Raw genomic sequence first — 18,969 nt, 5'->3', positions numbered from 1 at the left:
AGAAGCCAGTGATATACCACTTTTGAGGGGCATTCTATAGATGATACTATATTAGATAAGGACCAGTCAGATAGATAAGGAGAGAACCACTACAGAAGAGTCAAGAATGACCAGTCATCAGAGGGTGTGCAGAAGGAAAGAGATATCCAACAAAAGTCAAATACTGCAGAGAGATTCCTACTCTTTCCCTCTCTTCTCTATAAAAATACCTTTTCTTTCTCTTTCTACTTCATTTCCTAGTCTCTTCTCTCTTTGTTCTCTTTCTTCTCATGTATGTTTCTCTTGTCTTGCTTCTTTTCTCCCTCACTCAACCTATCTTCTATTGTTAATTCCTCTTCAAAAATTTTTTCTTATCACTCTTCATCCATATTTTCTGCCTTATGTATTTGTAGTTTAGCCATTCTTGCAAATCATTTCATAATTTTAAAGAAAATATAGCAATCATACTTAAACAACATGTTAAATAGTTTATGATTCTTTTTAGATGGTGATAGCAACTTGTCTTCTAGGGAAATAAAACCAATGTTTGGAAAAAAGTCCTTCATCCCTTCAATAGATTCTTTGAAGTTTGCTCAAACAATCCATTGGTCAACAAGTCCATGTCTTTTCTTTATTAATTTATAATGTTAATATTAGTCTTGTTCTTCCATACTAGCTTTACAATAATGTTACATAACAATTTTTTTTCTGAAAATTGAAAAAAACAGATTGATAAACATCTAAATCAAAGCAGTGTTTTTTCTGGATTTATTGTACAATAAATTAAATTTGTGATCTATACTAATTATAAACCTATAGGAAGTTTAACTTTCAGAGATGAATTCTTCAATCAATGCTTCAGCTATCTCTTTAGTCAGACGTCTATTTATTACAATTTTCACTGTGTGGACTAGTGGAGAGAGATATGTGTCCAAGGTTAAAATATATTACCTACTTCTTACTGATTTTTTTTGACCTTATCATTCACTTCCCAATGATAGCTAATATATATATATATATATATATATATATATATATATATATATATGTGTGTGTGTGTGTGTGTGTGTGTGTGTGTGTGTGTGTATGTACACCATTAGAAAAATAGTGGAGCACCTAACTCTTATCATTTTTGAATCTCATACATAGATCTGGATCATAGGAAAATAGCCACTAGTATAATTCCCTCCTTACATAATTGGAGTGAAAGGGCCATTCTTGCTATGAGACAAAATTCTTCCTTATTTTTTAATCTTTTCTTCCCTATTTCTTCCTTCCTTCCTTCCTTCTTTCCTTTCTTCCTTCTTTCCTTCCCTCCTTGCTTCTTTCTTTCTTTCCTTCCTTCCTACTTTCCTTCCCTCCTTCCTCCTTACCTCTGTAAATGTCTGTTTGAAAAATCAGATAGTGCTTTTAATGTACCCAAATATTTCCATAAATCAAAGATCTATATTTTATCACTAACATATTTATACTTTTATTGAATGCCTATGGGTCATAAAATAGCATTTTTTTCTGAAGAACTGAGGTTGAGGATCACCCAAAGGGTAATGGGAAGGCTTGTGGTAGGCAGATTGCAATATGTTACAAATGATAAATCATATAGAAATAGTAGAATGAAGCATGTCATTAGAAAAAATAGATAACAGGGGAAAAATATGGCCATCATATATTGAGAGTAAGGGACAATCAACAGATAGCCATTTATTATCTCTATAATATCAAGAGAATTTGAGGAAGCTTGTGGTCTCCCTACCACCAGACAGTGGGGATTTCCCCACCCTCCCCCGGCCAATTTATGGAGTAGAGCATTGGTCAAGATTTGTACACAGTGAACAGGAATGGATGGGTTGCAGCCTGCATCACTGAAGCTAATACTCATCAAAATGAGATCATAAACCTACTGAACTCATGAAGAAGTCATTACAAACCTGTCCATCTTGCTCAGCACAGGGTCACCTTTTTTTTGTGACTGTATTTTTCTTGCAAAGCAAAATCTAAACAAAACAATGTCTGTTGAGGTCCAAATTCCAACTTCATCACTTCTAGTTATGTGTCCCTGAGCAAGTAACAGACTCTCAGAGCCCCAGATTTCTATCTGTAAAATAATAATTTTTCTTCCTACATTACAGGGGTATTCTAAGGATGACATGATATAATGCATGTAAGTAGTCTTTACATGGAAGATTCTATGAATGGAAATTATTATTATTATTAACTAAATATCATCAACCATTGCTTGAAGCACAGAGGCTTAAAATGTAGACATCAACCAATCTGAAGAACACATTTTACTATGATAAGTATGCATTTCTGGCAAATGCAAAGATAGCATTCATTTTAATCTATGGCATTGAAAGAATTTACTAAAACAAAATTTCTTCTTGAACAATTCTTAAAATATGACTAACCCTTAAAAATGCAAATGAACAATTCTTCCATTTCTTAGCCTAACCTATGATTTCTTTGTAGTTCCATATGCTAAGTGCTTACATAGCATATTGGTAACATGTGAGCAACCAAATTATATACTTCTTGTTGCTAAGGAAACTTGTGATAGGAAAGTTAATAAATCCATGTGCCTGAGATAATTTAGTCTAAAACAATTCATTGCTGTCAACTTTTCTTTGTTCCTGGCCTCAATTCATTTCCTTTTTAAAAAAGAGCTCTTTAAGGGTTGTCCTACAAAATATTCTTTTTTCTAAATGAATGATGAATGTGTTTGCCATAAAGAACTTCATATAAAAGATATTTGCTTTCAGAAATTATCTCTAATCCGACTTCATAGACTAGGATTTTAACAGCATCTACAGCAAAGGTCTACACTCAATAACAATATAATTAGACTTAAAATGTTTTTTTTACCCAGAATGCATAAAATGAAGTGAGTGCTTGTCATTATCTGTAATAATAAATGTTTCATGAAGACTGACAGGGAATGCAGCAGGCTATTAATGGCTCTATAAAGGTCGACAGGATTTCTTCCCAAGTGGCTTTCAATTTAAGTCAAGTTTAGACTCATGAATGTTAAAGAGCTTGGTACATTTACAGATGCGATTTTCAACAACATAGAGAGACAGCTACAATTCGTCTCAAGCATCAAGTGAGAGGGCAGAAGGAGGCATAAAGAACTCCTTCCAAGGACTTTTAGATTGTGTTTGGATTTTTCAGAAATGTGGAAAAATACTAAACCAAAATAAGACAAAGGCAAATCAAATAAAACTACTTTTTCCAAATTTATTGCTTTCACCTAGTAAAACAATAAGACAACTGGGAGGCCCTGAAATTTAGACATTCAGGAAAGCATTATAACTGTCTTCATCATTTTTGAAGTGTTACTTTCTATTCTCTTTTTTCCAAACTTAACATAATCATATATATGAAACTTTCATATAAATCCTCAATGCTATTTTATATTACAATCACAATAAAAATTTTTTTTAGTATGAACATTTTCAAGGAGTGATTTTTCTGGATATACAGCCCAGAAAATTAATCACAGTTATTAAATAATCTTTTCAATCCTATTGTTTCAATAATCAGTTCAACTAAAAACATTCAAGACGATTGTGATACATTTCAAATTTTTACCATCTAGTACTCAAATATGACACCAGCAATGGGTATAATAATACAAATGGCAAAAACATCCCCAAAGGCAGCCTTTGGTAACAGCATGGTTTAGTCATAAAGATAGTTCAATTAGATAAAATAAGATTTAATCTGAATCACCATGTAAGTAATTCAAGTTAGCTTACCAGTAACAAGAATTCCGACCAGCGAATAGTTTCTGTAAAGGCATAGAAAGAATATGTATCTATCCCCAGCTCTGGAATCTAACAGAAAACTGCAAACACACAAAGTGCTATTGCTAGTGGTTTACAAAGTTATTGAATTGTGCCAAGTTAAGACTGAAAGTAAAAATAACTCCAATTAAAATAATGATCCGCAATAGCAGAAACTTCCCCCTCTCTTTTCTCTGCCTAACACTGTCTCAAAACTCTTTTGGCTGTCACTTTTAAGATATTTTTTCCAAGATCCCAAATCAGTTTTACTATTGGTCCATATCCTCTTTCAAAGCATGATCTCATGTAGGATTCAGCTCATTGGCTTACAAAAAACAATGCTTGCTGCCAGTCATGAAGGCTGGTTCCACACAGTACCAAAAGTGGAAATAAAACTATTCTCTAGTTATAGAGACAAATGAAAAAATCAAACCAGGCAGCATGTTGTTATGGAGTAAACCTGGTTTTGGAAGTAGGAGGAACTGGATTCGAATCCAAGCTCTGTTACTTATCACCTGTGTTGACTTGCAAAAACTCATAACTTCTCAGGTCTTCAATTTCTTCACCTAACAGTTGAGGGGATTAGAATATGGGATATTCAAAGTCCCTTCCAACTTGATTCCTAAGACTCTGTACTCTCAGAATATAGTTTTTAAATAGGCTTTACATTTTATGCAATCTCTCAATGCATTATTTGAGAAACCCTTTGTGTTTGAAATCACTTGGTAATTTTTAATAACCATGTAGCTGATTTCTAAAATGAACAAATGATTGTGCTTGTATAAGGTATTGAAGGAATTCTGTTTCAACCTAAGACAGTTCAGTGAATGACATTTAATAAGAATTCCTGATAGAAAATTAAAGCAACAATACAATCAACATGTATTTATTAAATATCAATTATACATCTATTATTTTGAGTTAGGAAGAACAATACAAAATTAAGGGGCAGCTAGGTGGCATAGTGGATAGAGCACTGGCCCTGGAGTCAGGAGGACCTGAGTTCAAACCTGACCTCAGACACTTAATAATTACCTAGCTGTGTGGTCTTGAGCAAGCCACTTAACTCCATTGCCTTGCAAAAAACAAAAACAAAAACAAAAAAACAAACCTTAAAAAAAAAAAGAAAAATATAAACTTTAGACTATATCGACGGAAATTTTTGGAAAAACTTTCAAAGCAAATTTCTTATAACAATACTGTGAAGTAAGTAGTGTAAATAAATATTAGATATATTTTGCAGATAAAGAAACTGAGACTAAGGGAAATAGAATTATTTGCTGAGGTTCATCAGGTATTGAGAAATCAGTCAGTAGCAGAACCAGGATTAGAATCCAAGTTTTCCAATTTCTAACCCTAATGTAATGCTTTTCTCATTACAGTATGTGTTATGTGGAAAGGCAAGAGGGGCCTAAATTAAATAATCTGATAGTAGAATAAATCTGGTACTGCCAGGGAAGGGCAAAAGAGATTAGTTTTAAAAATGACTGAGTGAAAAGAGACACTTGCACTGTCTGGGATACGTGAGGGGTGGGGGGGAGGAGAGAAAGGAAGAGAGAAGGAAGGGGCAGGGTAAGGAAGGGGGTGGGGTGGAGACAGAGACAGAGACAGAGACAGAAAGCGCACCTTTACCTTGGTGCTGGGAGGGCAGCACAGGTGAAATTTCAAGGCTTTGTTGCTGGCAGGTATGCATAATAAAGAAAGGAATGTATAGCTAGCAGGAAGGTGGGTTGTTATAGGATTATATGCTTGGCTTCCCTTCCTATGCTCTTCCCTTCACTTGCAAAGCAATTTGGGGGTGTCTAGGAGTTCATCACAGTATCCCAGTCTTTACACAGACACTGGGATTTTCTAGTAGAGTTCTTGAAATGAGATTTAGGGACATAAAGAGATTAAACAGGGATTAACAAAAGTTGAAAGGAATTTTTTTTTTAACACTAAGTCTGAGACTACTACATGAGGTAATAATCTACATGAGGTACAGGAGGTGAAAAGAACAGACTGATTCTTAACCCAGAAGCACTCTGGCTGGCTTTTGGCTTTATTGGTATGCCCCCCCCCCTTAAATTCTAGTGAGCTAAACTGGGTTCTAAGGTCCCCAAGGGCAGAGGCTCTTGTTTGTTTTACTCTTGGTACTCAGAGCTCAGAAAAGTGTAGTGTTTCAAATGCTATCAGACATCTAAAAGGTGTTTGCTGCTTGACTGTACAACAGTCAGAGCCCTGCTAGTTTTCTACTTGTGGTTAACAAAACTTCAGGGATTGGATTCCATCTAGAATTCACCTTTCCTTATTGCATTTTGAAACATTTTGATCCAATGCAGAGTTCCTTGTAAGCACTAGTAATAACAATAAAGTCAAAACAGAAAAATGAGCGTTGTAAATTGTAGATCCCAATGGAAAGAAAGAATAAACCTAAAGAAGTCGATTTCAAATTTGGGGGAGTCCCTCTGGGAAGGCAAAAGATCATCCAGATCATTTCTTTCACTCACTCCCTCTGGACACTGAACACATCCTTTAAACTTGCTCTATTTCAGCATTCCATGCCACAGGAAAAGAGAAGGGAAGTTGAAAGATGTGGAGGATATAATGGTGGAAAGGTAGAAGGAGGTTGAATCTGACCGCCATCAGTTAGGCTTTACAGATCTCGCTTCTCCTATTATTCCTTTCTAACACTTATAAGAGCCTCTCTCATCTCAGGGAGAGCCTAATAGTGAAATAGTAACTTTGCCTAATCTGCAAAGATGTTATAGATGAAGTAACTCAGCCAATGAAGTCATCTAGACATCAGATTATTTGACCTTTGTGTCTTGGTGAAAACCTCTATAAGACCACCTAGGCTCTCTCTTATAACTGCATTTGGCACTGTCAGAAATCTGGGGCTAAAGGGTGACTGTGGATTGACTCTGTGGATAGGTCAAACATACCTCCCCTGACTATATTCCACTCACAAACACTAAGTGTGGTTAAACCATATTAAAGTTAAATTTACAAATATTTAATAAAAGAAAGATACAATAAAACATGCATCAAATCACATTTTAAAACTAAGTCAATGCTGCCAGCAAGTATCCTATATATATGGAATTAGTTTCCCCCATTTTTATTTGAGTTTGACACCACTTTTGAAAAAGCTAAGAGATGTAAGCAGCCTTTAGTTCCAGACAATTTAAGAGCAGAGGAAGAATGAACTCCGTGTCAACATCTGGTAAAATCTGTTACTCATTTCTGAAAGAGACAATTAGATTCTACAAACAACAACAAAAATCCAATTTGAGGAAATGAATTAATTTGACAAATATTTATTAATCATCTACCATGTATGGCACTCTGTTGAGTTCTGTGAGTACAAAAACAAGAGCCTCTGCCTTCAGGAATCTTACAACACAGTTTAGCTAACTAAAGATTAAAGAGGATGATTTTTGGGAAATTAATAAAAAAGAATAGTGAATAATTGTGAAATATAGTACAAAGGAGTATAATAAAGTAATGAGATTTTTTTTTTGATAGGAACAGGTTAGTAGAATTCAAGAAATAGAAGAAGAAAATTAGCTCATTTAAAAAATATCAATAGTAGTCTTTTTTTTTTTTCCTGGGCAAGAACTAATTTCTCAAGGCAAATACATTTAACTTATGGGTTTGACCATTGTATAAACAGCAACTATCTACCTACATTCCATTCATTCATTCAGCAAATATTTAAGGAGCATATGAAATCCCTCCTTGCTCCTAAATTTCTCCCCCACCAGCCAGAAAATGCCACTCCTCAGGATATAAAAGGTCCCCTTTAAAATCCTTATCTAGAAAAAAGAAGAAATTCATTAAACCATTGCTCTTCATTAACACCTTCACTTGAATAAATTCATTAGAAAACAGAGCCCTAAAGATAGGATAAAGAACTGATAAGTTACTAGGTGAGGCAAAGGTTCTCTTGAGTTTAGCAGTAGGTCTTTGAAGGTTATACAGTAATGGAGTCCCTGGTAATTCAGAGAGAAAACTGGATGTCTGGAAACAAGAAAGAAACCTTTGCTTGTTTTATATGTTTGCCCCCACCTCCCCTTGGCTTACATGCCAATATGCTACAAGGAAGCCCATTATATACTTGGATAGTCCTATGATTTCTTCCACCAATGCAAATCCTTGTTTTGTAGTGTTCCTGATTTATGTGGTATAACTGTTTATACTGCTATTAAACAACTAACAACTGCAAGCTCCAGCTTCAATCTATTCCCTGTGAATCCCATGACACCTTCTCATCTGATTCTTTTCTCTTTCCATGAATTGTTTCTAGGAAATTACTGAAAGAGCTAGAAAGTTTTGTTTCTATGTTATGGGTTTTTCAGAAAACTGATATAGCACTTGTCTTTGATTTTGTTGTTACTATAACAGCAAATTAATTTTTTGGTCATCATTTCTGTCTATGACAAGCTTCTTATATTATTTCTCAAACAAGTCATTGTTAGTTGCATGTTAAAATGTACTATCTTAATCACAAATAATTTTGGTTGCCCAAGTAATTTTATATCTTACCATTACAATTCTTATTATTCCATGATTTGTAACTATGTGACATTTGAGAGAATGCTACATTAAAGACAAGGGACTAATATAAGACAATTGAAAGCATTTTGCCTTTTTTTTCCAATTCCTTTCCATTCTAATCTCTTAGTATATTTAATTCTGGACCAAACACGGTCTTAACTGAAATTCCTGCCTAAAATAAATATATTGCTATTTTAATATATAGCCAATAAACAGACTGATATAATGAAGATAAATATTGACGTAATATACATACTGCTATTGCTAATGCATATGGCAATATAATAAATATATTGACATAATAAAATTGATGAGCATAGTTTGGTCAATATACATGCTTCATTCATCTTTCTCCACTGGGTATAGTGAGATCAACCTCTTCTGTACTGATGTGAATTTTATTACAGTTTCCAGGAATTGATGCTATCAACCACTGCAAAGTCTTGCTGTCAAGACTTGCATGTTTTGTTTGAACTCTGAGCAGAATGTCTTCTATGGGAGGGGACATCATAAGTTTGTATAATCAATAAAAAGTTATTAAATGCTTACTGTAAACTTTCAGTATTCCATCTTGTTTGGTATTTATACATAGTATGTCACCAATCAGTTATCTGCAGTTTCATGGATCATAGACTCATATTATTTAAATGGATTTGAAAGACAATGACCAAGGGACTTTCATCTTTTCTGATCAAGTCAAACCTTAAACAAAATGAAAATAGTATTCATTCATTTATTCAGCAAGAATCTTTGAACTTTTACTATATTCCCAAAACTTTGTTTGATAATGTAAACATAAAAACATAATGAAGCAACCTATGCTGAGAAGGAATTTAAGTTGTATTGGAAGGAAGAGGGCAGGGAACAACATGTGTGAAGATAAGGAGATACAAAATGTATCCAAAGCAAATGTACGATAATATTAACATTTACTTATCTGCATACATGTTGCTTTTGCTATCCTCACTGGAATGTAAGTTCCTTCAGTTTGGAGATTTTTGTTTTTGTCTTTGTAACCTCATTATCAGGATAAGCCTTTTATCTGAGGTAGCACTTGAATTGATGTGAGAAACAAGTGAATTCCAGACATAGGAAGAAGAAAGGAAGAGCAATGTTAATGTGTAAAGTTCCTAGAAATGGGAGATGAAATGCCACTAATTTAAAGAACTAACAAACTTGAAAAGACAGGCTGGAGGCAAATTGTGAAGGATTTCAAACTCCAGAGGACTTTGTGATTTGTCTTAAAGGCAAGAAGGAGACATTGGACCATCCTGGGAAGGCACATGTTATGTTTCAAACTTTGTTTTAGGAAGATGGATTTAGCATCTCAGTGAAGAACGGGTTGGAGAGATCATTTGGTTAAAAAAGTGATGAGTATCTGAACTATGTATCATTGCTGTGTGAGTGAAGAAAAGGGGAGAAATGTGAGAGGTGTTGTGGAAATGAAACAGACAAGATATGGCAAGTTATTGGATAGAAGAGATAGGAGGGAAGAAAAATCAAGGATGGCTAGAAGATTATAAATCTGGAAGAACTGTAGTACCCTCAGGGGCGGCTAAGTGGCGCAGTGGATAGAGCACCGGCCCTGGAGTCAGAAGTACCTGAGTTCAAATCTAGCCTCAGACACTTAATAATTATCTAGCTGTGTATCCTTGGGCAAGCCACTTAACCCCATTGCATTGCAAAAACTAAAAAGAAAAAAAAAAGAAAAGAAAAAAGACCTGAGGTACCCTCAACAGAAGAGAAGTTTGGAAGTGGAGCTCTTATATATGGCAGTTGTATGACTTTGAGGCAGTTAGTGGATAGCCTGGAGAGTTCAAATTTTACCTTAGCTATTATTAGTTGATTGACTCTGGACATCTTATGTAATCTCAGCCTTATATTCCTCAACTGTAAAAATGGGAGTAATTAATAGCACCTACCTATATTGCAGGATTGTCAAAAATCTAAAGCATTTTGTAAACCTTAAAGTGATTAATAGTTACTAGTTATGATGATGATGATAATGATGATGATGATGATGATGATGTTTGTTGTAAATGATTCTAAAGCCTGCTTTTTTTTTCTGTGAATCTCATAGAGGATAACACTAATGTGTGAATAGTAAAAGGATTTTAAGGATGAGAAGGCAAACAAATAGGTAAGAAGCTGACCTCTAGATTGCATTTTTTTCAAAGTACCATCCATAGCATCTTTTTAATTCTTTTGGAATGGTTTCTGGACTATACTTTGAAAATGGATCCTTGCGTGTCTTTAAAATAATATTACATAATTTTCTTCTGTATATATTTGATCAAGTTCAGTCAGATTCATCTTATAAATCAATCATCAACAAACAGGCATTAAGAATAATAATTCTCTATAGTGCTAGGTACATGAAGACAACCAAAAGTGAAACAGAACTTTAGAGTATCTTGCATTCTAAATAGAATCTTCATTTAAAAATAATTATCAATTTGTACAAATTTAAATCTATGCAAAATATAAAACAAATATAAATATAAAATAAACCAAGGGAAAGAGATACTACCAACATGAGATCAGGAAAAATCTCATTCAGTAGGTAATATTTATGCTGAACTTTGAATAAGAGGAGGAGGTGAAGAGGCAGTTCATCACACACAGAGAACAACCTTATGTAGTGTCCTAACATAAGTCATTATCTGAAGATTACTGAATTTGCTTTTTTTCCTTAAATTAAAATTTGCCTTCGTTAATGAGTTTTTTTTTTAAATGAAAGAAATTGCTTATCTGAATCCTCAGACTCTGAGCAATCCATTGCATCAGGTTAAGAACCACATACAGATCAGGTTCTAAGAGGGCCAACTGTAGGTGTGATGGTTTCATTATTATCACTGCAGATTTTTTCCTTTATTTATATTTGTTGTTCTCCAGTTTCAACTAAGTGTTTTTAACTGCATCTACCATCAAGTTCTCTGGAGGCTTATTTTTTTAATTTTTATTTTTTTTTAGGTTTTTGCAAGGCAATGGGGTTAAGTGGCTTGCCCAAGGCCACACATCTAGGTAATTACTAAGTGTCTGAAGTCGTATTTGAACTCAGGTACTCCTGACTTCAGGGCCAGTGCTCTATGCACTGCTCCACCTAGCCACCCTGAGGCTTATTTTTTATACTGTTTTTCCCTGTTTTAAGGAATACTATGCTTGAAACTCCATTATCTGCCAACACAATGTTTTATAAATGAACTATTTCCCTAAACTAACGTCTTTGATTGGCACATATTTCTGGGTTGCAAGGAAATTAAATGTTTGAAATGTTTCCTGGATTCTTTTGGTCTCTTATTGTGACTGCTTTTGATCATGTGACCCATGAAACAGAGCTGATCATAACTGATAAATTAATAAATTTTATTAAGGAAAGTCAAATTTAAGCATCAGCAGCATATATCATAACTTCAAAAATCAGTTCTGGGTAATTTCTTGCTGTCAGAGATGCTCAGGTCATAGCCCTGCTCTATCACTATGTTAGGTAAGTCATTTAGTCTTAACCTCAATTTCTCCACTGGAAAAAAGAAATAGAAGGTTTGATTAGGTGACCTCCAAATTATTCTTCAGCTTTTTTCTATGTTCCTATGATCTCCAGATATGACTATATAAAAATCAAGTACCTGAAAAATGATTCTGCAATAACAGATTGTTAAGAAGCCAAGGAAAAAAAACAACTGAGAAGCAATATCTACAAGATATTACTGTTCAAAAGCTGCAGAATCATAACATCTAGTGAGTGTTACTTAGATCTAAAGTCACTCCTCTAGCTGGTATTATCAATCACATTTGTGCTTGACAAAATCCATCAATCTCTTTTTGATATGTTGCTTTATAATATTCTTGGCTGAAATTAATATAGGTAGAATGATTAACATGATCTTATTTTCCTTTTCAAACTCACCCATTTTCTCCCACATAAAATATTCCTTTTTTATTTCTTAAATCATTTTTGCAATTTTTTTCTGGTTCTCCTTTTTTGTCATTTCCTATATCCTATGAGCTAAGTTTTTTCTTGTTTTCAAAATATCTTTAGAATTTGTCCTATTTTCTCTATTACCTCTGATACTATTCTAATCTATGCTATCGTCAATTTGTGCCTACATTACTGGAGCTGACCTTCTTGACTCTAGTTTCTTGTCACTAATCTGCTTTATATGCTACAGAGGGGCTATTATTAAATACAGCTTTAACTATTTCATACCCCTCCTCAAAATTTTGTAATTGAATACTGTGGTAGAGCAATGTCCTCAATCTCACTTCCATTTGAAAGCTAGGGTAGTTTTTTGTTTGTTTTTCTTTGAAAAAGCATTAAGATGATCCCTAAGACAATGCTCAACCTCTTGACATTACTTACTGGCTGCCTGAATACAAAAGAGTTCTGAAGAGTTCCAGATAGTCACTGAAGCTGGTGGATTCTGACAAGTAATGCAGGCAAAGAATCTTTGCTCACCTCAATCAATTCAAAATGTCCTCAATCCCTATCCTTGTTGAATATCCTTCTCTTGCTATGGCTAAATAATTCTGCTTTTGTTAACTGCTGAATGAACTCTGAGTGTCTAATTCAGTTTCATCATCAAATCTAAACTAAAAGGGAACTGACTTGACTTAGGCCCAGTTAAGAAAATTTTGCCTTGAGGAATGAATCCTTATTTTCTTTGCAGATTTTCAAAGTTGTTCAGTCTGGTTCCCTTTTAACTATTCAACTTCACTGTCCTCTTCTCCCAAGAATCACCTTCTGCTCTTTTCTGCAAAGGCTCCAGAATACATCATCTTTATTTAGACAAATTCAATCCATCCTTCATGATACAGCTCCTATCTCGTTTTCTAAATAAAGTTTTCCTATTTTAGTCCAACTTTGATATAGTTTAAAGACATTTTGAAAAAAGAAGGAAAAAACTGGACCTATAAGATTCAGGGAATGACAAAGAAGGAAGAATTAAAGCAGACTAAAATGATTAAAGAAACAGAGAAGGGATGTTTTCTGAGGAAAACCGTGTTAGGTTTGAAAAGGAAAATAAGAATATGTTAAACCTTTTAGTTAGTTCTTAATTTCAGCTAAAGATATTACATATTCAAGCCATTCTTCGTGGCCCAGATCCAATCCTCATTTCCACATTCTAGCCTCTACTAGCATGTTAGAGTTGGCAGAGTGGTGGACTTGGAACCAGGAAGACCTGAGTCCAAATCTCTCCTCAGATACTTGCTACTGGTATGACTTTGAGAAGATTCCTTGATTTTTCTGGACCTCAATGTCTATAACATAAGGGAGTTGAACTTGATAAATTCCAATATCCCTTCTGGCTCTTGAGTTACTATTGCACTAAAAGCCAATATTAAATAGGTTAGCATAATTAACATAGGTTAATTATCTTTGGTCTTATACTAGTTTCTAGTCGCTTCAATCTTTTTTAGTTTTCTCTTTCTAAATACAGTATAAAGGCCATATCTAATAGTTCTGATTCATTTTTATAAAACTCCCTGAAGCACTTTGCTGAGTACTACTATGTCTTAGTGCATATATAGAACAGCTAGGTGTTTTAGGGGACAGAAAATTGGATCTGGATTAAGGAAGACTCATCTTCCTGAGTTCAGATATGACTTCAAATATTTCCTAGCTGTGTGAACCTGGGCAAACCACTTGCCTCTTTTTGCCTCAGTTACCTCATCTGTAAAATGAGTTGGAGAAAGAAATAACAAACAATCCCAGTATCTTTGCCAAGAAAATTCCAAATGGGAACACAAAAATGTTGGATATGGCTATAAATGAGTGTATGGACATGAAATATTTGCTGGTTGACTTATTTCCCTTCATCTATAGGAGCACTCCTGCTCTTTAAATCAAGTGTAAAAGTGAATAGATGGGGCCACTCACTGAAAAAAGGACCTGAAGCTATGGCTGCCATCAGCCAGTCTCAGACATGACCTTTTATTTCAATAGAGTATTTGAAAGTGAATATTCTAAGACTTATCAGCTGTTATAATTCAATATAACTACATTTAATCTCTTAGAGCTTCAGTTTCTTCATCTGAAAAAGGTGCTAATGATGCTACAGTACTTAAAGTAACTCACTTGTGTTGTTATAAGACAATCACTTTGTAAACCTTAAAGTGGGTCAGATAGGTGGTGCAATTGCTATAGTACTGGGCTAGAAATCAGTAAGACTTATCTTTTTTGAAATTAAATCCAGTTTCAGACATTTATTAGTTATGTGACTCTGAGCAAATCACTTAACCATTCTTTGTTTCAGTTTCCTCATCTGTAAAATGAACTAGAGAGGGAAATGGGAATTCACTACCATATGTTTACCAAGAAAATATCAATTGGGATCACAAAAAGTCAGATGACTGAGCAGCAACAACATCAATAAATATTAATGTGGTTAGAAGTATGAGTTAGCAAATAACAGAATTCTAGAATTTAGTATTGGAGTAGTGCCTGCATTCAACTCCTGCACTTATTAGCTATTTGACTGGGTATTTGTTTGCCTCAGATTCCTCAGATGTAAAAGGGGTGAATTAATAGTCACTTACCCCCCCCCCCCGAACTGACTCAAAGGTAAAATAAGTGCCTGATATGTAGTGGCTATTAATTAAATGTTTGTTCAAAAAAAATCTCAAAAGAACCTTCCATACAATTCCAAAACATGTGTTTTCAAACACAGAGTCATTCAATCTCTGCTTGAAATTCTCTAATGAGGGAGAATGTATCATTTCCTATGCAGAAGATTTTACTTTGGAATTGCTCTGACCGATAGTTTTCTTTTTTTCCCCCTTCTGACATCAACCTTAGATGTGTCTCTTTGTAGCTTCTTTGTAATCAATAATTTTGATTCTGCCTATTCTGTCCTCTCCTGTCCTTTACATACTTGAGGACAGCTCTCATGTATCATTCCATTCCACTTTTCTCTTTTCTAGGCTAAACATCTTCACTGCCTTCAACCAATCCTCATGTGACACAGACATAAAGCCCTTTGATTCCTAGTCGCTCCTCTGGGTACTCTATACTTTATCAGTGTCTTTCTTACAGTATGGCACGAAGAACAGAAGATGATACTTTAGATGTTGTCTGGTCAGGGTAGAGGGCAGAGGAACTCTTTTTCATTCTTGAAAGCAATCCAGGATCACATTAGTTTTCTGAATACTATATCACTCTATTGCTGATTTAGACTGAGCTTCTAATGTACTAAAACCTCAAATTCTACTTTAGACAATTTACCATCTAACCATTCCCTATAACTGGGAAGATGATTTTTCTTGAAAAAAAGGCAAAACCAAAACTCACATGTAACACTTTACATTTATTCTATTGGATGTCATCTTATTCGATTCATCCCAATGCTAATCTTCATAATCTATTTTTGGTCCTGAGCCTCAAATTTAGGGTGCTAGCTGTCCTCAGTTTTGTGTATTCTGTAAATTTGATAAGCTAAAATCGCCAATAAAAATGTTAAATAGCACAGAGTAGATCACTCTACTGGAAACACATCTATCAAGTTGACCTTGAAGTATTACCAATTAATCTTTGAATGTAGCTAAGTAACCAGTGGTCAATGCACAGAACTGTATCATATAATCCACATTTTCGTTTTCCACAAGAATAGGATAAACTTTATCAAACCCTTTGCTAAAACCTAGGTAACATCTATTTATAACATTCACCGAACTAGAGTTTAATAAACTTGTCAAAAATGATAGTAAGCTTAGTCTTCCATGTTCTGTTCTTGATGAATTCATGTTGGTTCTGGATCCAGTTTCACTAACCATATATTTAAAGATTCATTCTAAAATTTTCCCAGAAATTAGTCAAGTTCATTGGTTTGTGGACTTTGTTTTCTTCCCTTTTTTGAAAACTGAGAAACTGTAGATTTCTCTTAGTTTGCTAAAGGTAGACAATATTAACTCCCTTCCTTTCTCTCCTTAGCTCTCTCCCTCCATCATATTGAGATTACTGCTTTCCATCTAATCTGTTAAACTAGCCTGCACTCATATTATGATATATTGTGATTGGGTACTAATAGGCCAACAGAATACAATAGAGACTTCTTAGAGAAAAATGTTTCAACTCAGAATGACAGCATAGAGGAATAAGGAGGAATATAGTGAAAAGGACATGAATTTGTAATCATGGGAATTAGTTTTAAATTCAAGTTCTGCCACTGGACAAATAAGTCACCTTTTTAGGGCCTAGTTTTCCTTATCTGGGAAATGAGGTGGCTTGACTAAGTAACTTTTATAGTACCTTCAGACTTCGAAATCTTACATATTACGGACTCAGTGATAGGAATTTCAGTCACAGCAGGAGATTCATTTAGGAGAAACACTTTGGGATAAGATGAATTTTCCAATGCCCCTCAAAGCATCTCCTGTGGATTACTGCACTGATAGAAAGTCAACTCTGCATATGACATTACATAGGTAGAACAGCACTGTTTTAAGCACCAAAACTTTCTAGTTCTTTTCATGATTTGATATATTTCAAATATTCACAATGTATTTGGCATGAATTCATTGGCAAAATGCACTGCAACACTTCGTTGGCATAGATTGTGCTCCAAGAAATTTTAATTCCCAGTGGTGAATAGAAGTTGCTTAAAAATCTGAGTATGAATGCCAAATGAAATCCAGGCCAATAATTAAATGCACATGAATGGTGAATGGATGCTGATCTCTCCTTGGGGGAGGGGTTTCCACTATTCTCAATGCGTGTGTGTGTGTGTGTGTGTGTGTGTGTGTGTGTGTGTATGTTTTTTCTTTTTCCTTTTTCTATGTTGTTGGTATTAAAGCATTGCCAAAGGCAGGCATTGAATTGGCTAATAATTCTATTCAGCCTACATTTTAGTTTAGAATCATGAATATTCATAGGAAATTTTTTAAATGAGAAGGAAAATATAGGGGAAAAATGGATGATTCAGTACAGGAGATGATGCTCTGGATTAAGGTGAGAAGTAGAAATCTCTGCATGATGCATGATAGGAAAAACTACTTTTAAGTCAGCCCAGAGACAGAGCTACTAGCCAAGGAAGAGTTCATCAAATTAGGATGCCATTATAACTGCCAATGTTAACCAGGGAATTACAAAATGAGAATTAGGGAGATGATGAGAGGACAGGGGAGAAGACTTAATCTTTTCATGGCTTACCATCCTCTAATAATTGGAAATTGTGAGAGTCAAGAATTAGCAATAAATGATTTGTCAATCATGCTGAAGTGCCTTAGTAGACTCTAAAATTGGAGAGCATCTACCATATTTCCCCATGTATGTCATAGTTTTTTTTTTTTTAATTTGGGTCTAAAAACTGGGAACATTTTATAAAGTGATTGTAGATTTTTTTACTTGCATTTCCTGCTTTTTCACACTTGTCTCTGCAATTATTGTTTCACATTTTTTACTGGTATATTGGGTTACATTTTGCCATGTTCCGCCCAGAAATGATTCAGAAAAGATTTTCCTACAGTGCTGAATTCAAGTTCAAAGTAATCGAGTTTGCAAAAGTGAATGGAAATTGTGCTGCTGAAAGTCAGTTTGGCTCTCCTCCAAATAAGAAAATGATCAGAGATTGGTTTTGGGAAGGAGAAACCCAACTGAAAATGCTGTACTAGAAGACGGCCAGGAGGCACGTCAGCCAAATGGCCCGATTTAGAGAGGGAATTGAAGAGATGGATTGAAGGGCAAAGAGCCATTGAAATTCCTGTGTCCATAAAGATAGCATGAGGCAAGAAGAATTGCTGTTGAAAAACAAGTGACTGATTTCAAAGGAGTACACATTGGTGCTTCAGATTCATGAAATGCAATGGATTAAACTTACGTCCACACACACCAGCCTTGCCCAGGGAGTGCTTGTGGTCAATCACAGACCAGAGTACAGGCTGGGGGCAGTCAGAGCCTCTCCTAAGACAGTGATTTTTCATCAAACACAGATGAGGACGAACTAATGGATGGCAGTTTCGACAGTGATGAGGAGCTGTATGAATTTTATGATGAATAAAACTTGACTTAAATAATTTTATGTAATACATTTTTTTCAAATTTTGACCCCAAAATTAAGATGTATCTTATACATGGGGAAATATGGTAGACAAATATCCAATTCAAGGCAGTGATACACTATTACTGAAGTCAGTAATTCTAGAACAAAAATCCAATCAGTCAATAATTTTGTAGTTAAGGAACAAGTAAACATTAATTTTTATTTTGCATTTCTGGACCAAGCTTCATTAGGATAGTGAAGTATAAATTAGCGTATGTTATATCTTAAAATATGAAGCATTTTTCTCTAGGTATACACAACAAAATTCCATTAATGACTGATATCATTTTCATCATTCCTGAGTTGTTGAGGATTGTTACTTTCCCTACCTCCTTTGGGTCCTTTAAGTCTTTCTATCCCCATTAGTTATATTTGGCTTCTCTGATCTCATCCTACACATAATTTGTCTCCTAGGTAAAGAATCCTTAGTGTCCTTTGTGTTACTCTAGAGGAATGGAAAAGTTCTGGAGTTAGCCTATTTGATTTCTAAAGTCATTATATGGTTGTAATCAGTTTTCTAATATGTTTATTAATAGCATTTCTTACTATTTGAGCTCAAGAACAAAGACTGTATCTTTTCGTTCTTTTGTACTGTTGTCCCTTCTATTCTACTCACCTTTTCATAATCAGAACTA

At 34.6% G+C, this 18,969-nt stretch overlaps 1 protein-coding gene across 3 annotated transcripts in view; it reads right to left on the bottom strand.

The window, feature by feature from the left end:
- Positions 1-18,969, bottom strand: part of HAPLN1 (hyaluronan and proteoglycan link protein 1) — a 95,455-nt gene that overhangs the window by 49,917 nt on the left and 26,569 nt on the right. Inside the window, exon 1 of one of the 3 annotated variants that reach the window (XM_074202376.1) lies at positions 3,735-4,015. The exons of the other annotated variants lie outside the window; for them this stretch is intronic. The gene's annotated coding sequence lies outside the window, so the exon portion shown is untranslated. Of the gene's footprint in view, positions 1-3,734; positions 4,016-18,969 lie in introns of those variants that run through there. 3 annotated transcript variants of the gene reach the window in all.

Source organism: Macrotis lagotis, chromosome X, assembly GCF_037893015.1.
Source record: "Macrotis lagotis isolate mMagLag1 chromosome X, bilby.v1.9.chrom.fasta, whole genome shotgun sequence".
Classification (NCBI taxonomy): domain Eukaryota; kingdom Metazoa; phylum Chordata; class Mammalia; order Peramelemorphia; family Peramelidae; genus Macrotis; species Macrotis lagotis.
Note: the sequence above shows the minus strand (reverse complement) of the source record. Positions and strands in the feature narration are given on the sequence as shown.